The 12,439-nt window shown below is 35.4% G+C and overlaps 1 protein-coding gene across 2 annotated transcripts in view; it reads left to right on the top strand.

The window, feature by feature from the left end:
- The window catches only part of LRP6 (LDL receptor related protein 6), a 173,166-nt gene that overhangs the window by 31,666 nt on the left and 129,061 nt on the right, over nucleotides 1-12,439 (top strand). The window lies entirely within an intron of this gene.

Genomic DNA, 12,439 nt, shown 5'->3' with positions numbered 1-12,439 from the left:
CCACTGTGACTGGCTCTTTAGAAATGTAGTAAATTAGTTTTGACTGCCACCAAGTATTTGTGCCATTGAGCCTTTAAGATTTTAGAAGGAGGAGTTTGCCAGATAGCTAATTTGTGAAATAGGAATAAAATGATTGTCTTTTTTAAAAAAAAAATTTTATTTATTAGACTGCATGCACATGATAGAGAGAGAGTGTGCTCCGGTGTGCGCGCGTACAAGCCAAGGGGAGAGCCAGAGGGAGAAGAAGACTCCCCTTGAACCGGGAGCCCAATGCAGGGACTCCATTCCAGGACCCTGGGATCATGACCTGAGCCCAAGGCAGGCCTGGTAGACTGGGGAAGCCTATTTTCTACCCATTAAATCCTAGACCTGATAGGGAATCTTGAGGATCTTATAGCTAAATGCCTTCACTTTGAGGCTGAAGAAACCAAGGCCTTGGCTAAAATAGGAGACAGCCAGATTCTTAGTTGAGATTTTCCAGTTCCACATTTGGTTCTTTTTTCTTCATGAAAAGTATCTTGCTAAAGTAGTGTGTTTTGTTTTACAAGTTGAATTACCTTAAAAATGCAATGTGTTAGCTTTATTTAAAGGAGGCTTTTATAAATTCTTTGTTTTTAGATTTACTCTATCAGTTTCTTATTTTACCATTGCTTTTTGCATCCACTTAATCCATTTGGGTTCAGTTTCCTTCTGCTCAGAGTATGTTCTTGAATATTTCTTTCAGCAAAAGTTGCTTAGTGGTAAACTCTTGGTCTGTGGAAATGTGTTTAATTTGCCCTCATTCTTGAATGATAATTAGTTGATAATGGAATCTGGATGATAGTTATTTTCACTCAGTTGTTGGAGGGTATTATGATTTTACTTGTTGCTGTGAGACGTCTGGTATTTCCTAATTATTGTTGCTTTGTAAGTACTTTATCTTTTTTTTTGTTTGTTTTGTTTTGTTTTTTTCCTGCTTCTTTAAAAGCATCCCCTATGCATCTTTTGATATTCTGTAGCTTTTCCTACCCTGTGTCTAGTTGTGGCTCTATTTTTATATATCCTGCTTAGAATTCATGTTTGTAGAATCTAATCCTTATTGTTATCTGATAGTTCTAGAAACTTACTATGCATTATTTCTTAAATTTTCCTTCATCATCCTTAGATTCCCTTGGAGCTCCTGTTTGATGTATGATGGACTAATTTTGTGCTCCATGCCTCTTGATCTTGCTTTCATATTGTCTCTCTCTTGGCTACTATGTGGTTTATTTTTTCACTTGTCTTCCAGATAACCAATTTTAAAAAACATGAGTTCATGTTGATATCTCTGCCACAATCCAGTTCCAATCCACCACCACAGTATTACATTATAGTGTTGGCCCTTTCCTTTTTTGGTCAATTCTGTGTCAGTCAGAAACCGGGTTTATCAATATAAATATCAAATATTTATCAGATACACAATAGATTGTCATATATTATTCGTAGTGTGCAAGGATTTCAGAATTGCTAACCTGTACTCTTATGAGCAACAAATTTACTGTCTAGAGTACAATACTATGAAACTATTGTCTGCAGAGTCAAAATGCTGTTTTCTAAATTTATTTGGGTAATTTCTTTCTTACCTGTTGCAATGTGGCTGTATTATTCATTCGTAATATATTTATCATGGTTTGTATTCATTTTGAATATCCACCTCAATATCCTAGCTGATTTTAAGTATTGATTTATATTGGAGTTATGTGAAACAGTTGCCACGTTTTTGAGAGTTAGAGATAACGTGAGTTAGACTGAGAGCAGTTTTCCTCCTCCCCATCCTTCTACCCTGGTCCTATTCTCCCTTTCTCTCTTGTCTGTTCCCTCTTATTTATAGATACCTTACTCTTACTAATTTTTGGTTTTATCCTCCTGAAATCCTTTTTGCACAAATGAACTAATACATGAGTATTTTCTTATATTCTCTTTTTATCTTACATGAAAGGGTAACATACTAAAGTGCTCTTTGGCATTATCTCTTTTTTTACTTACCAATACATCCTGAATATCATTCCATAGAGCTCTTCCTCATTCTTTTTTACAATGATTATAGTATTCCATTGTATGAATGTACCATAGTTCATTCAACCACCCTCTTATGTTTAGACATTTGGGCTGTTTTTTTAGCTCAGATATTTTAAAGCAAACCCACACAATGATCCCTCGCTTGTGAATGCTTCATTTTACATTCCTAAAAGAGAAAAACATTTTCTTCCATAACCACAGTACTATAATCTTCCAGACACTCCAAAATGAACAATTCTTTAATATTCTATATTACTCAGCCTACATTCAGATATGCAAAATAGTCTCAGAAATGTCCTTTATGGTTGGTATGTTTGAATCAGGATCCAAAGCAAGGTTCACAAGTTGCATTTGGTTTTGCCTCTCAAGTTTCTCTAGAACACCATCCCCTCCATCCCCCTCCCTTTTTTTCTTTCAGCCTTGACTTACTGGAAAGATTGTGCAGTTGTCCATTAGAATGTTTTAGATTTTGGATTTTCTAAGAGATTCTTGTGATGTTTAACTTAATTTTATTCTTTTGTATTTCTTATAAAATGAGATTTAGAATAGAAGACTTAAGTGACAAATTCAGTTTTTGTCATGAATGTTTCATAGGCAGTATAGTAATGAGTACTTCATATTCATCACATCAGAAAGTATATAATGTCTTGTCCTACTTACAGTGATACTGAGATTGTTCAGTAGGTTCAGATGCTGAAAGTTAGTATCTTTATTATAAGGTTGAGTTTTTCTTCTTGTCTGTGAATAATTTGTGGGATGATCCTTCTGTACCTACCAATATCCATTTCCTCATCACGTGATTGTTTTAACACCCACTGGGGATCATTTTTTGTATTATTTCATTAGGGATATTTGTTACTGTTTTATGATGTTTTACCACATGTATTGTATTCCATCTTTTATGTGTTTTAATCGTTGAAATATTTACAGTTTCCATCACATTGGTCAGTTGTCTGAAGTTCTTAGAAATTCACTTCTGTTCTTTGTTATATTTGCTGATTCTTGCTTAAGGTGAACTGTTTCCTTAGATGTCATATAGTTTGGTTATGAGCTGATCTTCAAAAGGGTTGTCAAGAATCCTGAGTGCCTCATGGGGGTGCATATTCCTCCAGAGAGGTTTTAGTTTGTTTCTACCAGACACCCTAGGGGTGTTTCCAGGAACGATTTTATTTTTTCTTTGTAAATTAGAGTATAATTTCTATACAGTAGAATGCATAGACCTTAATCATGCAGTTTTGACAAATGTGTACATCTCTATTATCATCTCATTCAAACAGAGATTACTTTTTATGTTTATTTTTTTGAGTTAGAAGTTCCTGTACCATATACTGAGAATTAATTCAAATTCTAAACCTATGTGAGCGAGTGTTGGATACAGAGTTTTTGGTGATTTTTCCCACCTTTTCAGAGCTTAGGCCAAGACTGTGAAAAGCTTCTTTGCCTTTCTCTGCCAGTGGCATATTTTTCTACTTCATTGTTCCCTGAGGGTCTGTGCTTTGTGCAAGAATCTTACATCTAACACAATGCTTCTTATGTGTCTGGGCTTTATCTTCCCTGTTTCACTGTGGAAACACAAGTACCTCAGTTTCTGAGATGAGAAAATCCTACAGGATTGTTGTAGCATCAAACATCCACTGTTTTTTACCTCCCTGTTCATTTTTGGCTCTGTAGATTTCTCCTACTTTCACGGTACCTTAGCTGTACATTTAAGAGGGTTTATGTATTTTTATTTTGTGTATATGTATTTATTAGTCTTTTTGGGGTCTTTAACAAAATACTACCTACTTGCTTATAATGACAGAAATTTATTGCTCACAGTTTTTGGAGTCTAGGAAGTCCAAGAATAAGATGCCAGAGTGGTCCCTTTTTAGTAAGGGCCCCTTCCTGGTTCATAGCTGTGCCTTCCTTCTGTGTCCTCACGTGGTGGAACAGCCAAGGGTTTGCTTTGTAGCTCTGTCCTCATGACTAAACACCTCCCAAAGGTCCCACATGCTAATACTGTCAACTTTGAGCATTAGGACTTCAACCTGTGAATTTTGAGGGAATGCAAACATTCAGACTATAGCAATGTATAAATCAAATAGACTAACCAGTGGTTCTAGAGGTTTTGTGAAAGGAGGGATTTCTGGTTATTTTGTTACTAAATTATCAGAAATAGAAACTCTGACTTTTATGTTTTTAAATATTGCCTTTTCTTATTGTGGATATATGTACATGATAGTTGAGCATTATACATACTTACTAATAATGTGTATTAATGACTTATTTTAATTATAGGTAGATTATATAAGTAACTTCAAGGATCATGAAGTGATTTATGATCTAGTATAGATCTGATTCACTTAGTTTTTATGACTCAATTCTAAATGTTTTCTTAATTAGCCACCATTTTGTGTAATTACATCTTGTAAAGGGTGAAATTTATCCTTTCAGTTTAGGTTTATTGAATATTTTTGAATATTTTTGTTACGGGAGACTGGATGCAGATTGAGTAACATGCTAGATTAGGGGTTTGTGAATATTTTGGAAAATTTATTATTTTACCCTTACCTAAATTTTAGACATTATATGCTTTGGAATGTAATAAATCTGTATAAGACGAATTTGTATAAAATGGCTGGAATGTAGTCTGATTGTTGGTTGAGATATTTTTACTTTCTGGCATAAGAAATTTTGATGTTTTGAAAACTTAATATTTTCTTTACTTACTGTAATTACTTCCTAATTTAAAAAAATCCCATCTTCTCCCTTCACTTCATTTAAAATTTATTTTCCAGAAAGTATTGCAGTGAATATCAGGCCAGATACAGTGATAAAATTACATTTGTATGGAAACTAGTGAACAGCATTTAACAGCCTGGTACTGGTTTATGATTTTTGATGAATAGCAGATGTGAATACTATGTTAAACTGCGCTGTAACCATGTATATTTAATTCTTCAGTATCAAGTAAGAATGTTTATCTTCTCTTAAGTCAAAGCCAAAATAGAATGCATTGAAGCCAAAATAAATTAGGGGCCAAATAGACCACATAATTGGAGAGTTGGTAATAATTGTTGGTGAAGAGAGATTTCTTACCCTGTAACCTGGGTTTTGAGAAGCCACAGGATATATTTATCAGACACTCTTGCATTTCCTAAAGGATACTAAAATTAGCTTAAAAAAAAATACTGATAAAAAAGCCTTTGCAGAATATATACACAGGTAGTCGAATTTACCAACTTTATTGTTAAGTACTTTTAGGTAATCAAAGGTTTCTAAGCTAGGTTAACTGCCCCAAACAAAAGAAGTAAGCCTAACCAAACCTACTCCTTAATATGTGTACCCCAATTATTTTTTATCTTTGGAAAGATAAAGTGATGTAGTCAAGAAGTTTACCTCATAGTCTAATTTTTTTTTTTTTTTTTTAAGATTTACTTTTTTATTTGAGAGAGAGTGTGCATACATGAGACTGGGGGGTTGCAGAGGGAGAGAATCTCCAAGCAGACTCCCCACTGAGTACAGAGCCCTGCACTGGGCTGGAATCCCACTCTGGGCTTGATCCCATGACCCATTAGACCAATGACCTGAACCAAAACCAAGAGTCAGGTACTCAGACAAGCCACCCAGGCACACCAACCTCGTAGTCTAATTTTTAATTGCTGATTTAAGGGGAAGGTTTGAAGCCTCAGTGTCAAATATTCCTTATTCTAATAACAGAAAATGTTTATGTCCTATCCTAACAGAGAATATGGAGAATTTTTTTTTCCTTAGGAATCTTTTTTCCCCCTGCATCCTGAAATCTCCATTCTGCTACAGTCTAATGTTTTATTCTACTAGTAGATCTTTAAATAAAAAGTTTACACCTCTCTTATTGGCTGGTGCCCAATCCCCTTTAAAGATTAATGCTCTCTTAAGAATATCAACACCTAGATATTGCTCTTTATTAAGTCTGATACCTTGGTATGTCACTCAGGCTTTAAACAGGTGCCCTTTCCCATAACCCACCTGATTTCTGACAGTCTCTTACACAGCTTAACAATTAGAGCCAGACTTTCTATATATTTTAGTGCTGGAAATGGTCTTCCCTTGCCTTTCCAGCACAGATGTAACTCTTTATGATTTATTTGACATTCATTGCCCCCATGATGCTTTGTATTGGCAACTCTACTCTGTTTCTGGAAATTATGAAGTCAGAAGTATTTTGAAAAATGACAAAAATCCCTAAAGGATTCAGTTTTGTTTTTAAATTATCTGTGTATAATAAATTTATGTGAAAAAATTGGAAAGTTAAAAAAGTTTACTGGGAATTCTTTTTTAAAGATCTTTTTATTTATTTTAGAGTGCACATAAGCCGGGGGAGGAGGAGAGGGAGAGAATCTGAAGTAGACTTCCCGCTCAGTGCAGAGTCCAAGCCCAGGGCTCAATCGCACAATCCCGAGATCAGGACCTGAGCTGAAATCAAGAGTTGGATGCCCAACTGACTGAGCCACTCAGGTGTTCCATTTATTGGGAATTTTTAAAGCTCTTTTATAAACCTGTAATTTTCTTAGTTCACATAAATCTTTCAGACACATAGAATGGACTTTTACTTTCTTTAGTACCTAGATGTCTGTTACATTTGTAGAGATGTTTTATCTTTGTACCATGTCTGGATTATACATATTTGAGAGCAGAACATGCTAGTCTTTTCTTGGACTACACTTACACTAAGGAATATAAATTGATATTCATTTGATAAAGTTAAAATACTGTAACTCAACTTTTTCTCATCACCTGACCCAAAAAAGTCCTCAGATAATCATAACCTAGGTTACAGAGTAAATCCTCTTTGTCTACATTGGATACAGAAGATACTTTGTTTAATTTTGGAGGACAAATCCCGTGTAGGTGTTTTCTTTTCTCTCACTAAAGTTGTTCTCTTCCCATCATGCTGAATGATGGGTTTGGGTTGCAAAATGGTACCATCCTTGAGAGTAGCTGCTATAGTTCTTCAGCATCGCATCCCTCAGAAGTTCAGTAGCTTCTGTTCCCTTTGGATCAGCTTCATTGATGCATCCCTGAGTGCCATGAATGCTTCTTTCCTGACTCTTTAGGAGTAAAATTGCCATTTTACTGCACTCCCTGGAGAAGGAAAAAGTCTCTTAAGGCAGATTCTGAGCCTGAACCCTAGGGAGAAATATTGTGTGACTGCTGTGGAGAATACTCAATCACAGAGTCTCATTCTGCTGTCAGGTCATTGCATTACTGGAGATACTCACTAGTTACATTTTAGAAATAACATTTATCTTTTTCAGGCTCTGTTTCTTATTCCTTCCTGTAGACACATAATTTAGCTGCCTTTGGGAAAATGTTCCAATTGACGATTTGGTACTAATCTTACTGACCAGTGCAAATGAGCACCAAGGCTTTATAGAACAGCAAACTAAAATAGACAGGCCTTTGTCTTTTTTTTTTTTTTTTTTAAAGCAGTTTTCGGTTCATAGCAAAATTGAATGGAACAAAATATTTCTAATTCCTCCCTTCCGTAATAAAAGTTTTTTATTTTATATTCACTTTATTCCTCCGCTAATGCTTTTTCTTTAACGTAGACCTAAGTTTCTTACTCATGTCATTTTCCTTCTCTCTGCAGAACTTCTTGCAAGGTAGGTCTATGGGCAATAAATAACCTCAATTTTTGTTTGAAAACATCTTTTTTTATTTTGAAGGATAATTTTGCAGAGTACAGAATTTGAGATTGGTAGGGTTCCCTCCTTTCACCTCCGTAAATATTTTACTCCAATCTCTTCTTGCTTGCATGGTTCTGAGAAGTCAGATGTCATTCTTATCCTTGCTCTTCTGTATATGAGTTGTGTTTTTTTTTTTCACCTGGATTTTTTTTTTTCCCCAAGACTTTTTTCTATATCTTTGGTTTTCTAGAGTTTGAATATGATATGCTTAGGTTTTTGGTTTGTTTATTTTGGTTTTGTTTTTCTTTGTTTTTGATGCTGCTTGGCTGTTCTGTGATTTCCTTGGATCTGTGGATTGGTATCTGACATTTGGAGAAATTCTAAGTTATCACTGCTTCGAATATACCTTTTTTTCTTTTCCTTCTGGTATTCTCATCACTCATATGTTATATCTTTTGTAGTTATCCCACAGTACTGTTTCCCACACCCCCTTATCTTTTTTTCTCTTTGGCTATTTCTGTGGACATACCTGTAAGGGCAGAGATTCTTTCCTCAGCTGTGTCCTGTCTACTAATGAGTCTATTAAAGGCATTCATTCGGGGAACCCTGGGTGGCTCAGTAGGTTAAGCATCTATCTTCAGCTCAGGTCATAATCCCAAAGTCCTGGGACTGGGTCCTGCTGTGGACTCCTTGCTCAGTGGGATCCTGCTTCTCCCTCTGCCTGCCGCTCCCCTTGCTTGTGTCCTCTCTCCCCCACTCTCTCTCTCTGACAAATAAATAAATAAAACCTTTTTTGTTTTTGTTTAAAGGCATTCATTTCTGTTACAGTGTTTTTGATCCCCAGTATTTTTTTTTGGTCCTTAGAATTTCTAGCTCTCTGGTTATATTATTCATCTGTTCTTTTATGTTGCCTATCTTTTCTATTAGAGTCCTTAGCATATGAATCATGGTTATTTAAAAGTCACAGTCTGGTAATTCCAGCATTCCTACCATATCTGAGTCTGTTCCTGATGCTTGCCTTGTCTCTTCAAGATTGTTTTCCCTTTAGCTATGTCTTACAATTTTTTGTTAAAAGCTGGGCGTGAAATACTGGGTAAAAGGAATTGCACTGAATAGGCCTTTAGTAATGTGTTGAGATAATTGCAAGAGGAGAAGCATTCTATAATTCTGTGATTAGGTGTCAGTCTTTTAGTGAGCTTGTGCTCCTGAGCTGTGAGCTTCACAAATGCTTCATAGTTTTTTGTTTGTTTGTTTTACCACCCTTTAGGTGGTGCAGGATGCTATAGGTTGCTGGAGTAGGGTAATTCCCTTCCCTTAGGTCAGTTATGCCCTGGTAAAATCCCATTGGTTAGGCTGTGGTAAAATAGTTTCTCTTGAGGACAGGCCTTTTTGTTTTGTTTTGTTTTGTTTTAAAGATTTTATTTATTTATTTGACAGACAGAGATCACAAGTAGGCAGAGAAGCAGGCAGAGAGGAGGAAACAGGTTCCCTGCTGAGCAGAGAGCCCGACGTGGGGCTCAATCCCAGGACCCTGGGATCATGACCCTAGCCGAAGGCAGAGGCTTTAACCCACTAAGCCACCCAGGTGCCCCGAGGACAGACCTTGTTAAGAAGAATAAAATGCTCTGATGTGTTTAAAAATGGCTAGCTTATCTTTCCCACTGCTGGAAGCATGAGGTGATTTTTCAGTGATCTTCACTGTGAGGACCTGGTAGAGTTCCTAGTGGTAAAACTTAGAACAAAAGTGTGAGGACCCCCTCATGACTGGTTCCCTCTGGAATTTTTAACTTTCAAATTTGTCCACACTAAGCCTCTTACAAGTCAAATATAGTTTAGGTTTTTCTCCCCTGGTACTGGTTCCCATGGAGGTTTCTGTTTATAGGTTTCTGCTCCTTAAGTTGTGACTCTCTGGATTTGCTTGTCTGTCTCCAGTTTTAAGGGCAGCAATTTGCTTTGTAACCCTTTTTCTCTGATGGATCTAAGAATTGTTAATTTTTCAGGGTTTTGCTTGTTGTTAGAATGGAGTGATGGCTTCTCAGCCGCTTGTATCCTGGTCTGGAAGTTGGAAGTCAGGGCTTTACTTTTCTTGCATTAAAAATCTGAATACCTGAAGCGTGGGAAAAGAATAATATGATACCTAGTAACTAGGAGGATCTTACATAGTATAGTCTGGAATTTTAATTTGGATAGATGAGTTCTAGGAATATTCAGAGGTTTTTTATCTGGATTGGGGGAGGCTTTTAGGAATAGAACCTATATGCTCTTAGGTCTTATTTATATCCTCAGTCAAATTCCCTGAGCCATTGGTATTGGATCTAATAATATTGTTATTTATTAAAATAGTTTATCTATGATAAACAAATACTGTTTAGGCTGACTTTGTTTAAAAATCTTTACAGTGTGACTGAGCTGAGTACGTGAATCTACATCATCTCAGTTTATATATAGGAAGACCAAAGTAGAAGAAAATCAGTAAAATGAATTCATAACTGTCTTTATATAAGCTTTCTTTACTTTCTTAATGATATAAGTGTAAGTGAAACTCTCAGAACTTGGTTGTAAAATAAGGTGAAATCTATTTTCTTATATAACTAACACTTTTCTTTGAAGACTCATCAGGAACAGACATCTATTAGTAATCTGGAAGTAAAGTTTTCTGAAATGAGTCTCTTCAGAGATTGTGGAAAAAGTGGTATGTGCATGGAGATAAGATTACAAACATGTAAACTCTGTATCTTGTTTAGTAGAATTGAAGGTGGCTTTGGAAATGTGTGTGTTTGCCTGAAGCATGAGTGATAAAATCATTTGTAAGATGTTTTATATTTATGGAAGATGAGAAGCGTCATAAAAGAGCACACTATACATTTATCAAGACCCACAGATCTTTACCTCAGAAAGTGGATCTTAATGTATATGGTATAAAAAATCATTTAGGAGGTTAGAGGATCCCAGGGTATATTGCAGATTGAGACAGAAACGTCTAATTCTCTTAGAAATTATGAAAGAATCTCACTGAATAGAGTGGGGGAGGAAAGGTGCTGACCTAATTAACTTTGGAAATGCATGGAACTTGTAAGACTGAAGGCAAAAGGAACTGCACATAAGCAGTGTACTCTAGTTGTCAATATTGCTTCCCATAGAGGTACATGAACAATTCTGATAGCACCCTAGAATGAAACAATTAAGTAAAACAAATAGTATGTGGTGGGAACCAGGTTTCTTACTATTGGAATGGGAAGTTACAGATAAACAATGAGAGAAATTTAGAAGGATACTTATGGTAGAGGGTTACAATTGAAGACATCAGTAGGAGCTTATATTTAACATAATATACAGTGTGCATTTTAAATGAGTTTAGTTCATTAACTTCAAAGCAATCAAAAATAAAAGTTTCAGCCCTGGAGTTAATGCAGTGTTTGTTTGTTTTGTATAATTAAAATAGGACTAGTAGAAAAGTATATTATAGTTAATATTTTCAGCATTTGCTTTAAAAAGTATTGTAGGATTTGTCACTTCTTACAGAATGTGGGAAAGTCCTAAGTCCATACCTGTGTATTACCAATCATATTGTTGAATGATTTCTGATATGAGGGAGATTTGATACAAATATATAACCCTTGATCGTAAAGATTTTATTTAGCAGTATTTGTAATTTTCTCTAAATTACTGTTAAATTTATGTGGCATACTGCTTTCTTCTCTTTCATTCCCAAGAGGAAACACAGAAACAGAGTTTCAATGTAGGTAATACTTGTGCCTAATTTTTAATTCAATAGTTTGTGGCAAGACTTGTAGAATGGCCATTTTTCAAGTCCTTGTGGGAGGCTGAGATAAACGACTATAGCATGCCATATAAGGGCTTGCGAAAATACAGGCCCTATATTTTCTTTTGATGAAAGAAAGGGCTTGAATAAAATAATTAGGGAAATATTTCTTAAAAACCTTGGAGTATCTTTGTAATTTGTATTATGCTTAGCTAATGGCATGAATGCTTACCACAGTTTCTGGGAGAATGATTTAAAATAATTTATCTTGGTGTTGGGCTATGTCAGCTATAATTTTGGGTTCAGAAAATGCTGTCACAGTATCATTGAGATATAATTGATGCTTTTTCTGAATTGATGTAGATTTATCCTAGAAATATTGCTTTTCTAGAGTTTTATATATTACTTCTATTACGTGTTCACTGAGTGTTCTATGATTTTTTAAAGACACATCTGTATGGAAAAGTAGTACTTTGGTTTTACTCTCCTGTAACAATAAAGATTCTGATTTAGTAGTTCAGTGTAGAACTTGAGATTTGGTGAGACTGTTGGTACATTGTTTACATTTTGAGTAGCAAGGGGGGTCCAGAGTTTTCTAGAAAGGTCCAGGTTATAAATGTTTTAGTCTTTGATGGCCACAAACGGTCTCTGTTGGATGTTCTTTTTTCTTTTTCATTCTTTTCCTTTCTCTTCCCTTCCCTTCCCTATCTGTCTGTCTTGTTTTTACCACCTTTAGAAATGTAAAAACCATTTTTACACATAGGTTCATACAAAAAGCAAGGCATGCTTTGGATTTGAACCCCTGACCATAGTTTTCCTATTTTTGCTTTAGAGAAAGGGTGTGTGCATTTAGTTGTTGACATAAGCAAAAATTCTAGAATTGGTGTTTGTTGTGACTTTCCTGCATTTCAGATGACTATATATCACTTTTCTTTGACATATTAATGAAGTGAATTATCACTGATGGTTCAGAAGCTTGTTGCTGTTGTTT

The sequence above is a fragment of the Mustela erminea genome, chromosome 6 (assembly GCF_009829155.1).
Source record: "Mustela erminea isolate mMusErm1 chromosome 6, mMusErm1.Pri, whole genome shotgun sequence".
NCBI classification, from domain to species: Eukaryota; Metazoa; Chordata; class Mammalia; order Carnivora; family Mustelidae; genus Mustela; species Mustela erminea.
The sequence above is the reverse complement of the archived record's forward strand: the minus strand, read 5'-3'. Positions and strand labels throughout refer to the sequence as shown.